At 32.9% G+C, this 15,130-nt stretch overlaps 1 non-coding gene across 1 annotated transcript; it reads right to left on the bottom strand.

Moving 5' to 3' along the window:
* Positions 1-2,228: 2,228 nt before the first annotated feature.
* On the bottom strand, positions 2,229-2,335 carry LOC112101653. Its single transcript, XR_002907669.1, has one exon. It is a non-coding gene; the product is annotated as a small nucleolar RNA R71 (small nucleolar RNA).
* Between the last annotated feature and the right edge of the window lie 12,795 nt (positions 2,336-15,130).

The following is a 15,130-nucleotide window of genomic DNA, read 5'->3' as shown; positions in this document are numbered from 1 at the left end:
TAGTTGTAACCGCATTGTAATATTTTTATTTTCAAGCATTCTTTTATAAACTACTTTTTATGTCATTACCTATTTCTACACATATGGGTTTGTACAAACTATTAATAATCATTAAAAGTCATTACAATTATTATTCTCTTTATGGTATTAGAGCTTTAAAAATCAAAAGCCATGGCCACCACAGAACCTATTCTTAGCATTTAAAGTTTTTGCCAAAGTTCTACTTTTATTTTGATCAAACTCAATACATCTAATTACTTACTGTAGTGGTCCCAAATGTTTATCGACTTAAATTCCTGAGGTATGCTTGCTTAAGATTGTTTTTGAATGAGTTGATATGAGAATTGAGTGGAGATTTGGGATTCGTCTTGATTTATATGCTTGAGGACAAGCATTATCTTGGTGGGGGGAATTTGTTATAGTGCAATTTATGCACTAGTTTTGCATTGTTTACTTCCCTTAATATCGATGTTTTGCACTTAATAATAGTGATTTACTTGTGTTTTATTTTTGTAGGTGCAATTCTATTGATTGGTGCTAAAATTAAGCTACAAGATGATGTTTAAGGATGATTGTTCTCTTGGAGAAATTATGAGCGTCAGAAGAACTTTGTTGATAAGGCGTGGGCGCGTGCTATCAACTACGGACCTGTAGTTTTTAGTTTAACATGTTTTGTATTTTTTGTTATTTTTGTAATTATGAATTTAATATTTCAGATATTAGTATTTTATTTTAAATAGAACTCTAGAAGAGAAGAGAAGAGAGAGTATTTAAGGGAGGAATTTATTGTGAAAAAAAAGGAGATTGGAAAAAAGAATTAAACCCTAGATCTAAATTTTTCTCTTCTCTCTATGAAGAACTAAACCTATTTTTCTGGTTGAAGGTTAATGAAGTTTTGATTCATCACTACTGTGAGATCTTTCTTATGCTTTAATTATTTTATTACTTTTTGGATATTTGTTTAGTCTCTAAATTATTGTCATGATTATATTTGTTAATTAGATAATTGGCTACTATTTAATTTATCAACTTAATCTATTGTCAATTAAAGGATTCATCGTATGAAGATTTTAATGTTTGTGACAAATAGCATAGCAATGGGTAGTGTTATGAGAATAAACAATCTAATTTAAATGAACCATCGTATGCGTTTGTTGATTAGGATTTGAGTCTCTCTGGTTTTTCAGGCTGTCAATTGATTAAATCTTATGATCGTATCTAGGGTTGTCTATTGATTAGGGAAATAACTAACAGTCGTACCTTGGTTATCGACTAGTTAAGGAGAGATTGGCTATTAGAGGGTCTCAGTAGCTATAACCTGTCTATTCATGAGTAGTAATGATTTATATTTGAATCAATGATCAGTAGTCAAATCAAGCTGAGTTAATTCCTTCAACCAGAGCTTTCTCCAATTTGAATTATAATTTTAATTCGCACTCTTGTTACTTTAATTTGATTTTTATTATTGTCAACAAACCTCCCATTTTGCATTTTACATTTTAAAATGATTTAAATAATTACCGATCTCTGTGGACACGACCCTGCTCAATCACTATACACAATTTATTTAGAGTAGGTATTTGTTTTTGCTGGCTTCGACAACCATCAAATTTTAGCGCTGTTGCCGAGGATTGGTGTCATTTATTTAATCATTTTTACGTTTTACTTTGTGTATGGTTCGTTCTTCTCGTACAGGTACACTTTCGTTTGACCTTGAAATTGAAAAGACAGCTCGGCAACTGAGACAGCAGACGAAGCGAGCTAAGCAATGATCCTCATCGCCTTCACTTTCTGAAACAAATACAGTGCCTAATTTAGTTGAATCATCGAGCGATTCAAAAGAACAAGTGATGGATAGAGTTGCACCTGTAGAAAGAACTCTTAGAGAGTTAGCTGAACCAGACTTGAATTAGTAACCACTTTGCATTTAATATGTAGACTTGAAGGTAAATTTTGAATTAAAGTCTAGTCTTATTCATTTATTACCCAAGTTTCATGGTTTTGCAGGTGAAGATCCTCATAAACATCTCAAAGAGTTTCATGTTGTGTGTTTAAGTATGAGGCCACAAGGCGTGACTGAAGAGCAAATTAAGCTGCGTGCTTTTTCGTTCTCTTTAAATGGGCTAACTAAAGACTGGTTGTACTACTTGTCTCCTGGATCGATTACAACGTGGAATGGTTTAAAGAAGTAGTTCCTTAAGAAGTACTTTCCTGCTTCAAGAGCTGCCAACATCAGAAAAGATATTTGTAGGATCAGACAACTTCCTGGGGAGACTTTGTATGAGTATTGGGAGCGATTCAAACAATTGTGTGCCAGTTGTCCTCAACATTAGATTTCTGATCAACTTCTTATTCAATATTTTTACAAAGGACTGTCATTAATGGATAGGAGTATTATAGATGCTACTAATAGAGGTGTGTTGGTGAACAAGACCCCTACTCAAGCAAGGGAGTTGATTTCAAATATTGCTGCCAATGCTCAACAATTTGGCAGCAGGCAAGATCCCATTTCAAGGAAGGTGAATGAGGTAAATATTTCTTCTGTTGAATAACGTTTAGATAAACTTACTTCTCTTGTGGAAAAATTTGTTATAGGTAATTTGCAACAGGTGAAGACTTATGGCATTTGTTACAATGTGGGTCATTTAACTGATATGTGTCCTACACTTCAAGAAGAACTCGTTGAACAAGCCAATACAGTTGGAGGATTTCCAGGCATGCCTCAGGGGAGGTATGATCCTTATGCACAAACATACAATCCGGGATGGAAGGATCACCCCAACTTCAGCTATGGAGTTAGGCCGTCAGGATTCCCACAACAGTATCCACCAAGACAACCAGCCCCTCCACAGTCAAACTCCAAGTCAGGTATATCTCTTGAAGAAATTATTAAATCACTTGCAACTAACACTCAACAATTTCAGCAGGCAACTACAACAAGCATTCAGAATTTGGAGAGCCAAGTGAGTCAATTGGCGACTACAATGAGTCGTCTCGAGTCTCAAGTATCAGGGAGATAGCCTTCACAATCTGAGGTGAATCCAAAACAAAACGCTAGTGTTGTCATCCTTTGAAGTGGGAAGGAGTTGCAAGTGCCTAGTAAGAAAGTGACAAAGCATGTAGAAGATGAGCTTGAAAATAATGAATTGATGCCTAAATCTCAAGATGCGCAACCCACCAGAGCGAAACCTCTACCTGTGGTGATACCTCCTCATTTTCCAAGCCGGTTTGTAAAATCCAAGAAGAAGGAACAAGATAAAGACATCCTTGAGATATTTCGCAAGGTTAAGGTAAATATTCCCTTATTAGATGCTATAAAACAAATAACTCAATATGCTAAATTCCTTAAGGAACTGTGCACCTCCAAGAGAAAATTAAAAGAAGATGAAAGAGTTCACATGGGGGAGAATGTTTCAGCAGTTCTCCAAAAGAAACTACCTCCTAAGTGCAAGGATCCAAGTATGTTTACTGTCCCTTGCAAAATTGGTAGTGTTAGAGTTGAGAAGGCTGTGTTAGATCTAGGAGCTTCTATTAATGTCATGCCTCGTTCTATTTATTCGTCTTTGAATGTTGGTGCATTAAAAGAAACATGCATGATAATTCAACTAGCTGATAGGTCTAATGCATATCCTAATGGGGTATTAGAGGATGTCTTAATACAAGTTAATAAGTTGGTTTTTCCTGCTGATTTTTATGTACTTGATATGGAAGAGGATAACTCCTCTAATTATGTCCTAATTTTACTAGGAAGACATTGTCTTAAGACTGCTAGAACTAAAATGAATGTACATAAAGGGACTCTCACTATGGAGTTTGATGAAGAGGTTATAGAGTTCAATATGTATGATGCCATGAAATATCCTAGTGAGGAACATTCGGTATTTTCTATGAATGTTATTAACCCTATAGTGCAGGAAGTTTTTTATTTAGATGTTGAAGATTCATTGGTAGCTGCTTTAAATCACAGTTTGGGCCTCAAAGGATTGCAAAATGATGAAAATGAGTTTGTTTTAAATTCTATATTGCTAGAGACAATTTATGAATTAAATTCTTTGAGAACTTTAACTCATTATATGTCTAATATTGAATTACCTTCATCTCATGCAAAACTTCTTCCATTTATTTTGCAGGCACCGAAAATAGAGCTTAAACCATTGCCGAGTCATCCAAAGTACATGTTTCTAGGAGATGATGAGACACTTCCAGTGATCATCTCTTCAAAGCTTAGTACTTTAGAGGAAAAAAAGCTTATTAGAGTGCTGAAGGATTACAAAAAGGTTATTGGGTGGACAATTGTAGATATTAAAGGGATAAGTCCGTCCACGTGCGTGCATAGAATATTATTGGAGGAAGATGCCAAACCTTCTATTCAAGCTCAACGTCGTTTGAATCCACTCATAATGGAAGTAGTGAAGAAAGAAATTCTAAAACTTCTTGATACAGGTATTATCTATCCAATTTCGGATAGCAAATTGGTAAGTCCGGTACAAGTGGTACCGAAGAAAACTGGTATAACAATTGTTGAGAATTCTTATGGTAAGTTAGTATCTACCCAAGTTCAGAATGGGTGGAGGGTTTGTATTGATTTTAGAAAGCTTAATTCACTCACTATGAATGATCATTTTCCTATTCCTTTTATTGATCAGATGCTTGAAAGGTTGGTAGGAAAATCTCACTTTTGTTGTCTTGATGGCTATTCAGGTTTTCATCAAATACAAGTTGCGCCTGAGGATCAGGAGAAGACTACCTTCACATGTCCTTTTGGAATCTTTACGTACCGACGTATGCCATTTAGTCTTTGTAACGTTCCCGCCACTTTTCAGAGGTGCATGGTCAGTATTTTTTCAGACTATGTAGAAAACACTATAGAGGTATTTATGGACGATTTTACGGTCTATGCTGATTCTTTCAATGATTGTCTTTATAATCTGAAGAAAGTGCTTGAAAGATGCATTGAAACAAACCTTGTCTTGAATTATGAAAACTGTCATTTTATAGTAGATCAAGGCATTATTTTGGATCGTGTAGTCTCTACTAGAGGAATTGAGGTAGAGATAAAGCTAAGATAAATGTTATTAAATCTTTACCTCATCCCATATGTGTGCGGGAAGTTCGTTCTTTCCTTGGTCACGCAGGTTTCTATAGATGATTTATCAAGCATTTTTCGAAAATAGCTCAGCCTTTATGCAAGCTTCTTCAGAAAGATATGACATTTGATTTTAATGAAACATGCAAGGTAGCATTTAATAAGCTTAAGGAGTTATTGACTTCAGCTCCAATTATATAACTACCCGACTGGAGCCTCCCTTTTGAGATAATTTGCGACGCTAGTAATTATAATGTTGGTGCTGTTCTCAGACAAAGGGTTGGAAGAGCTGCTCACATGATATATTACGCATCAAGAACACTTCATAGTGCTCAGTGCAATTACTCAACAACGGAAAAAGAACTTTTAGCTATTGTTTTGGTTTTAGAAAAATTTCGTTCATATTTACTGGGTACTAAAGTGATTGTTTTTTCTGACCATGCAACTCTCAGATATTTACTCGCCAAGAAGGAATCGAAACCGAGACTTATCCGCTGGATCCTACTACTTCAAGAGTTCAACTTGGAGATCTGTGACAAGAAAGGAGTAGAAAACTTAGTTGCAGACCACCTTAGTAGATTGACCACGAGTGAAGAAGCAGCACCTTTGAAGGATGATTTTCCAGATGAGCATATCTTTGTAACTCAAGGTATGGTTCCTTGGTACGCTGACATTGTCAATTACTTAGTTACAAGAACACTACCTAGTGATCTGACGATGGTTCAAAAAGATAAAATTAAGAGCGATGCTAAATACTATCTTTGGGATGACCCTTACTTGTGGAAACATTGCTCTAACCAAGTCATCAGAAGGTGCATATCTGAGTTTGAAATTCCTTCTATTCTTCTGTTTTGTCACTCATATGCATGTGGTGGTCATTTTGGTCCCATAAGGACAGCATCCAAGGTGTTAGAATGTGGTTTATTTTGGCCCACTTTATTTCGTGATTTATACATGTTTTGTAAGTCATGTGAGAATTGTCAAAAGACTAGTAATTTACGTCATAGAAATCAAATGCCACTGACCCCTATTCTTGTGTGTGAAATATTCTATGTGTAGGGCATTGATTTTATGGGACTTTTTCCCTCATCTTTTGGCAATGCTTACATTCTTTTAGCAGTGGATTACATTTCTAAGTGGGTAGAGGCTAGGCCACCCGGACTGACAATGCTAAAGTTGTAGACTTTGTCAAGTCTAATATTTTTGCCAGGTTTGGTGTACCGAGAGCGGTGATAAGTGATAGAGGCACTCATTTCTATAATCGAGTGGTGGAGGCTTTGTTTAAAAGATATCATGTTACCCACCGAGTGTCTACCGCCTATCATCCACAGACAAGTGGACAAGCTGAGATATCAAACAAAGAAATCAAATCAATTCTTGAAAAGACAGTTAGTCCAAATCGAAAGGATTAGAGTTTGCGATTAGATGATGCATTGTGGGCGTATCGCACCGCTTACAAAACTCCCATAGGTATGTCTCCTTATCGTTTAGTATTTGGTAAGCCTTGTCATTTACCTGTAGAGCTTAAGCACAGAGCATACTGGGCGGTTAAGAAATGCAATATGCGGATGGATGAAGCGGGAAAGTAGAGGAAGTTGCAGCTGCAAGAGTTGGAGGAGATTAGAAACTAATCCTATGAGAGTTCGCGATTTTACAAGGAAAAGACGAAAACATTTCATGACAAAATGATTTTGAGAAAGGAGTTCTCTGTTGGTCAAAAAGTTCTTCTTTTTCATTCTAAGCTTAAACTTTTTCCTGATAAATTACGTTCTCGTTGGGTAGGACCTTTTATTGTTACTAATATTTTTCCTCATGGTGCAATTGAGATTCGGAGTCTGACCTCTAAGAAAGTTTTTAAAGTTAATGGTGCTCGCTTAAAACCTTTTTATGAAGGTTTTTTGGTGAATATTGTGGAGGAAGTGGCTCTCGAGAGTCCCATTTATGGAGATTGATGCATGAATGTGTCTAGCCAAAGACATAAAACAAAGGTGCTTTTTGGGAGGCAACCCAAATGATTTATTTATTTTGTTTTTTGTCATATCTTCTTTTAATTTTGATTCAGATTTTTAAAAAAAAATAATGTTTTTACTTATTTTGGCCTGAAGAAAAATTTTTATAAGGCGTGCCCACGTGCTTATTAAAAAAGTACTTCTGAAATTTTTAGTGTCTCAAAGTGGTTCATCACAAAAAAAAATCGAAAAAAAAGAGAAAAAAATGTTTACATTCTTAGCGACTTGAGTAGAAATAAGTGTTTTGATATCATAAGGTTCATTCAATGAGATCATTCTTCACATTTTGATCTCTTTTTCTTTCATAAACCTTTCTTTTTCATTTAACCCATTTAACCCCATTACAAACTTTTTAAGACCCTTAGATTTTTGCATTTAATTCATGTTTTCTAGATTGAGATGTGATATATAAGCAAGCTTATGGTAATAGCATTCTTTGATTTGATTTGAGTGCATAAATGACACCCTAAACACTTTGAGTGCATGGAGTGAAGTCATTGAGAGGGCTATTAAATCTTGTCGCACTTGAATTTTGAATGGATCTTCTTGGTGGTTGAATGTTTTTATTCTAGCTTATGAGATTCTATGCTTTAAAATCCTTGTCTCTCGAATGTTTATCGACTTAAATTCTTGAGGTATGCTTGCTTAAGATTGTTTTTGGATGAGTTGAGATGAGAATTGAGTGGAGATTTGGGATTAGTCTTGAGTTATATGCTTGAGGACAAGCATTATCTTGGTGTGGGGAAATTTGTTATAGTGCAATTTATGCACTAGTTTTGCATTGTTTACTTCCCTTAATATCGATGTTTTGCACTTAATAATAGTGATTTACTTGTGTTTTATTTTTGTAGGTGCAATTCTATTGATTGGTGCTAAAATTGAGCTACAAGATGATGTTTAAGGATGATTGTTCTCTTGGAGAAATTATGAGCGTCAGAAGAACTTTGTTGATAAGGTGTGGGCGCGTGCTGTCAACTACGGACCTGTAGTTTTTAGTTTAACATGTTTTGTATTTTTGGTTATTTTTGTAATTATGAATTTAATATTTCAGATATTAGTATTTTATTTTAAATAGAACTCTAGAAGAGAAGAGAGAGATAGTATTTAAGGGAGGAATCTATTGTGAAAAAAGAGGAGATTGGAAAAAAGAAAGAAACCATAGATCTAAATTTTTCTATTCTCTCTATGAAGAACTAAACCTATTTTTCTGGCTGAAGGTTAATGAAATTTTGATTCATCACTACTGTGAGATCTTTCTTATGCTTTAATTGTTTTATTACTTTTTGGATATTTATTTATTCTTTAAATTATTGTCATGATTATATTTGTTAATTAGATAATTGGCCACTATTTAATTTATCAACTTAATATATTGTCAATTAAATGATTCATCATATGAAGATTTTAATGTTTATGAAAAATAGCATAGCGGTGAGTTGTGTTATGAGAATAAACAATCTAATTTAAATGAACCATCGTATGCGTTTGTTGATTAGGATTTGGGTCTCTCTGGTTTTTCAGACTGTCAATTGATTAAATCCTATGATCGTATCTAGAGTTGTCTATTGATTAGGGAAATAACCAATGGTCGTACCTTGGTTATCGACTAGTTAAGGAGAAATTGGTTATTGGAGGGTCTCAGCAGCTATAACCGGTCTATTCATAAGTAGTAATGATTTATATTTGAATCAATGATCAGTAGTCAAATCAAGCTCAGTTAATTCCTTCAACCGGAACTTTCTCCAATTTGAATTACAATTTTAATTCGTACTCTTGTTGTTTTAATTTGATTTTTATTATTGTCAACAAACCTCTCATTTTGCATTTTATATTTTAAAAGGATTTAAATAATTACCGATCTCTATGGATACAACCCTACTCAATCACTATACACAATTTATTTAGAGTAGATATTTATTTTTGCTGGCTTCAACAACCATCACACGCCAAGCTCATCAAAGGTTGGAGTATGGGATGACAACGACAACTTGCTAACCTCCTAGTTACGGGACATAATTACGAAAGTTCTTGGCATGATTGTTAAAGCAAAAACGGCTTAACAAGTGCAGAGTTCCCTCAAAGAACAATTATTTTCCATGACCAAAGAAAGAGAAGTACATCTAACAAATAGACTTTTGTCTTTAAAGAAAGGTTTTAATTCAACTAATGAATATTTTTAATGATTCGAAATGCTATATAATAGCCTTGTAGCTATCAAAAAGCTCATTTATGAATTAGAAAAAATTTTCAGCTAGCAAGATGTTTGAGACCCGAATATCATGATTTTATAATAGTGATGCTTGTTAAGCCTCCTTATCCTTTTTTACTCAATTTGTGTTAGCTCTTCAAGGACATGAACAATTATTCCCTCATTGGAAAACTCTCCAATTTTACAGACCATATAATAACACATTAAAAGCTCATTGATAAAAATTTTATAACATAATTCCTTCAAAAACTATTAAAAATAATTGACGTTTCAGACATCATCAATATTGTCAAACAATTTTATGTTTTAAACACACTTGCTTTACAAATACAAAACAATTTATTGCTTTATCATAACATCATGAAAATTTACAGAATCATACTAGACATATATAAAAATCATTGATCCAAATTTCATAATTTTCTAAGTAGTCTAGCTATGGTAAAAATAATTTTGTAATTCACGTTATTCACCGAAATTAGAAATTTCCAAGTTTTCAGACTTGAGTTTGAAAAATCATAATTAATTGCAATCTTATCTAATTAACTTGAAACAAGTTTCAAACCATTCTAGACGATGTCTAGTTTAACATACCCAAAAATCAGAATCAAAATTAATTTGTACAAATTACTATGATTTTCATAATAATTCACTGTCAGTATATTTCTGTAAAATCTTAGGTTTGTACTTCTATTGCAATCATGCTTCTCCACAACAATTTAATAAAAATCAAGAATTAAAACTTACCTCCAAAACTTCTCCCAACAAGAACAACTTGATCTCATGTGTTGTCTATGATAGAACTAACTTCTTTTTTTCTTTTCTTTTCTCTCTTTTCTCTCCATTTCTCTCTCCTTCTCTCTCTCTCTCCCTCTTTTCAGTCTTTTTTTATCTTAGCCGACTTCTCCTTCCTCCGCTCTCATAATGGAAAGGACATCTTGTTCTATTTATACTAGGGTAAAAGGGATCACTAAAAATTAAAAAGACTTAAATACCCTTGGGAGAATAGGGGTATTACAACTTTTTAGTCAAATTAAGCATCATAATCACGTTTTTTACCATCCATACTTATTTTAATCGGTTGAATTTCTTCCATTCTCATCATTTCTTAAAAATCCCAAATTTCATATTTATAACCATGGTTGAGTCTTCGCATGCTGCTCGCAAGAGGAAATTCATTCCCGATAGGAATCCAATATCACCTAGGGAGACTTCAGAATTCAAAAGGATTCACTTTCCCACATCTCCTCTGGCCAAACGCTTCGAAACCCGCTTTATGGGCCGTAAGGTAATTGATTCTTACTATGTGGATTTGTATGAAAGCTATGTTATTGCCTTAGGAGTCAACATTAGATATTGATGATCAGGTTTATCCTAATCTAGTTCGTGTCTTTTACTCAAATATGAAAATTTCTACAAATAGGCTAGATCGGATAATCACTAATGTAGGAGGTGTTCCAATAGAATTTGATGTTCAGGATTCAAACAAAATCCTAGTAACTCAGGATGCTGGTCACAAGATTTATAGATCTAGGAAGGCCCTCTCATTTGCCGATTTTGCTCATAATCGTGGTGTTAGAAATATTTGTAGGCGTCGAGACCTTACAACTGATATTTACGTTCTCCCCTTCCATTCTCAATTGTTACTGTTATAAGTTAGGATTTTTCACACTATCTTACAACATATTATCACTTTTAGAAAGGGACATTCAGATAAGGCGACGAGATTGGATGTCGGGTTACTAGATAGTCTTCTTAGGAGCCGATCTATTAAACTAGGTTTTGTTATTTTGAGGCATATGTTAAGCACTCTTGGGGTTAATAATAGGTTGCTCCCTTATGATAGTATTATTTCTTAAATACTGCGAAATTTCCAAGTACCTATTCGAGATTCGATTTATTTGAAGACCAAGAGGATTAATGATAAAGCTATAACAGGTATAGGCTTTTATTGGAAGAATAGGAAGTGGATCAAAATACCCTCGTCTAAAAACCAAGACACCCTATTAGCTTCATAAGATAACTGGATGCTTAAAGACGTTTACTCTCCTGATCAGCTACCTAATTTTAAATTTTAAACTGCAAGCTAGACCTCCACTTCCACATCAAGGATTCGTATCATAGCCTCCAGCAGAATCTGATTCTGAGAAGCATGAAATGGATACCGACCAGCCCCTAGCTCCGGAGGATCCACTAGCTTTAGATGATCTTATGCAATAATTAGTTAGAGATGTTCGTACTCTTTTCAAGTAGCAGCAATAGCTTCAGACCCAGCTTGCTACATTTCAGCTTCAGTAGCAGCAAATCCTTGATCAACAGTAGTAGATTCTGGATGGTCATCTGCATATCTTCACAGCTCTCAAGATTCCACCTTCTTCATCTTCATCTCCTCCTCAACAATAGTTTCTTATTTGTCTCTATCTTTTAATTTCACACAACATTCTTACATTTTAGATGATCATGTGTTTTCTATACGTTGGATAGTTTTTGTTTTATTGTTACTTGAGATATATGTTTGGATGATTATGGTTATTTTGGCATTGATTTTACCGTGATGTTGGCTTGGATGTTGAGTTTAATTTCTTGGGTGTAAATTTTGCTATTGATTTTTAAAGAGATGTTTCATGTTAGGGGTAGGTTCTGCTAGTATTTTCACTTGAAGGGGGAGGATAAGTTTCTTTTTTATGGTAATCTTTTACTTTTTTTTTATGATGAAGGGGAAGAATAAGTTTGCATATTGCATATATCTCAAAATTTTCGAAATCTCAAAATCTTTAAAAATTTTCTGTTAACTTTAATCAATGGACAACTGTTAACTTTAATCAGAAAATCATTTTCTGCAAAGAATTGTTTAATGTTGATTCCGGAAAATAACAGTGAACCGTTTATTGAAAATGGCTAATCGATAAATTCCAGAGAAGAATGGATTATAACCTTGAACCGTTTAGCACAAACGATTAGCCAAAATTGTTTTGCAGGTTTTTGGAAATAAACAACTAACCGATAACTTCAAATGATTAACTGACTATTTAAAATCTAAGTATAATAGTCATTTTGAACAAGTCAAAATGGTGATGCGACAGCAGTTAACCGTGATCTGATTATTCTCAAAAAGTAAACAATAATTAGTTTTCAGCTCCAACTATAAAATAGTTCAATCAAATTCAAACAAATAGAGATTCAATGGTTATCATTGAGCTTGCTATTGAGTATACAATTCTTATTGAGCTTTAAACTTGTTTTTGTTTCAATGATTCACACTTTAAGCTTTCATTTGCAACCATTTACGTGGTGTGAGAGAAACATTTTTGTAATCTTTATTTTTGAGTGATTGTAAGTGTTGGAATACACTTGGGTTAAAAGATTTGGGACAATATCTTGTTGTACAGGTGTATTGACACCTTGAAAGTCAATTTTAAGAGTTGTTGGGGACTTAGAGGCTCACTTAGTGAAATCGTCAAGCCCAGTGAGCTTGGAGGCATGGACGTAGGCACTGTTGACCGAATTACGTAAAAATCATGTGTTTACTCTCTTTATTACGCTATCTCTCTATTTTTCATTACACATTAATTTGTTTATTTCGAATTTGTTGCTTTGTTTAAATTGCATTAAGTTTTAACTGCTTAAATTTTTAGAATCTCAATTCATCCCCCCTCTTGAGTTGCCTAGTTAGTATTGCAAAACCAAAATCAAATCATAATCTTAATCTAAAGCAAATAAGGAAAGAATCTAAATCAAATCAGAATCCTAATCTAAGTGAATAGAAAAGAATTTAAATTAATTCAGAATCCTAATTTGGCTTAAATGCCTTACATCAATTAAAATGGAAACTCAGCAATTAAAAGAGAAATAATTGATTTGTTTCTCCACTAGCCTCCTTAAGAAACAGAAAAGTATCCAAAAAGGAAAGTAGTATATTTTCCCACCATAATAGGCAAGCCAACTTCCTATTTCGAGGAAGTGATTATTTGAAAACTTCAAGAGCTTGAATTATACATTTATCATGTGCGATTCCTTCAACAGGGCTCTACAAATTTGATTGAGCCCAAGTTACTTGAATCAGCCCATTAAGCTCTTCCTTGAATTTCTTTGCTGAAGCTCTTGTGACGGGTATCGACGGGAACTTGAATCTGAATATGCCTCACTCATGTGTTTGTGACAGTTTTGCCCTCAATCTCATCACCCTTCCTAAGGTTTTTAGCTATTATGAGCTCAAATATGCTATTTGTTCTTGTTCAATTTCTCATTAATCGTGAAATTACGAAAATACTCCTGAAATATATGAAATACTTAAATTATAACAAAACACACACAATCAAAGTTTAAATTACTTAAATACATAAAAGTAAAATTATTAGTAAGATTTAGATTGCAAAATGATAATTTTATCATTTATAAATGTACCATTCTCCAGCACTCAATCAAAAGCTTAGAAAAAAGAAATAAGATTGTAAATTGACATTAAGTATCAAATGAAACAAAAATTTTATAAACCACACACAGAAGTAGTAAATTGAAGGAAAAAGGGGTAAATTAATGTTTGACTGATAAATTGGTCCTCAGAATTATTAGAAAAACTTAAAAAATTGACATAAGACTTGTAAATTAATATTAAGTGTGAAATAAAATAAAAATCTTGTAAAATACACACAGTAGCTATAAATTAAAGAGAAAAGAGAAAAATTAATGTTGTAGTAGTACATTAGTCTTCATGATTGTATAAAAAAAATAAAATATTAGAAAAATGTCATAATATTTTTAAAATGATATTAAATTTGAAATGAAATAAAAATTTTGTAAACCACAAATAAGAGGAGTAAATTAAAGTGAAAATGAGTGAACTAATGTTGGAGTGGAAAATTTGTCTTCAAGATTGTATAAAAAAAAAAACTTAGAAAAATGACATAAGTCTTGTAGATTGACATTCAGTGTGAAATAAAACAAAAGTTTTTGTAAACCACACATAGCAATAGTAAATTGAAAGAAAATGGATAAATTAATTTTTGAGTGATATATTGATCTTATAGATTGTAAAAGAAATAGATACTCAGAAAAATGACATAAGACTTGTAAATAAACATTAAATGTGAAATGAAACAAAATTTTTGTAAGCCACGCATAGGAGTGGTAAATTAAAGGGAAATAGGGTAAATTAATATTGGAGTGGTAAATTATTCTTCAGCATTGTAGAAATAACAAATACTTAGAAAACTGAAATAAGACTTGTAAATTGATATTAAATGTGAAATGAAACAAAAATTTTATAAATCACATATAGGAGTAGTAAATTAAAGGAAAAATGAATAAATTACTGTTGCAGTGGTAAATTGATCTTCAGTATTGTAAAAAAATAATATAAGAATTGTAAATTGGCAACAACTGTAAAATAAAATAAAAATTTTGTAATGCAGATTTAGAAGTAGTAAATTGAAGAAAAAAACGATAAATTAATGTTGGAGTGTTAAGCTAATCTTCATAGTGGTAAGAAAATAAAAACCTAAAAATGTAATATAAAACTTATAAATCAACACTAAGTTTCAAGTAACATGTTAATTTTGTAAATTACATATAGGAGTAGTACATATAACCTGCAATTTAAACTAAAAAAAAAAGATAATTATCTACTACTTGGGTAACTGATTACCTATTTCTTTAGAATTAATAGTGGAGATTTTTCATTTAAATCTAATGATTCACATCTATTACGGTATTGATGTCGTAATTTTAGTCACTCCACTAAAGAATGACCCTAAATGTTAAATTTTTTTATTTTAAATTGTCTTAAAACCAGTATTTTTAGGATGTGTTTGGCATACTGAATAAAAT

This window comes from Citrus clementina, unplaced genomic scaffold (genome assembly GCF_000493195.1).
Source record: "Citrus clementina cultivar Clemenules unplaced genomic scaffold, Citrus_clementina_v1.0 scaffold_9, whole genome shotgun sequence".
Lineage (NCBI taxonomy): Eukaryota > Viridiplantae > Streptophyta > Magnoliopsida > Sapindales > Rutaceae > Citrus > Citrus x clementina.
Note: the sequence above shows the minus strand (reverse complement) of the source record. Positions and strands in the feature narration are given on the sequence as shown.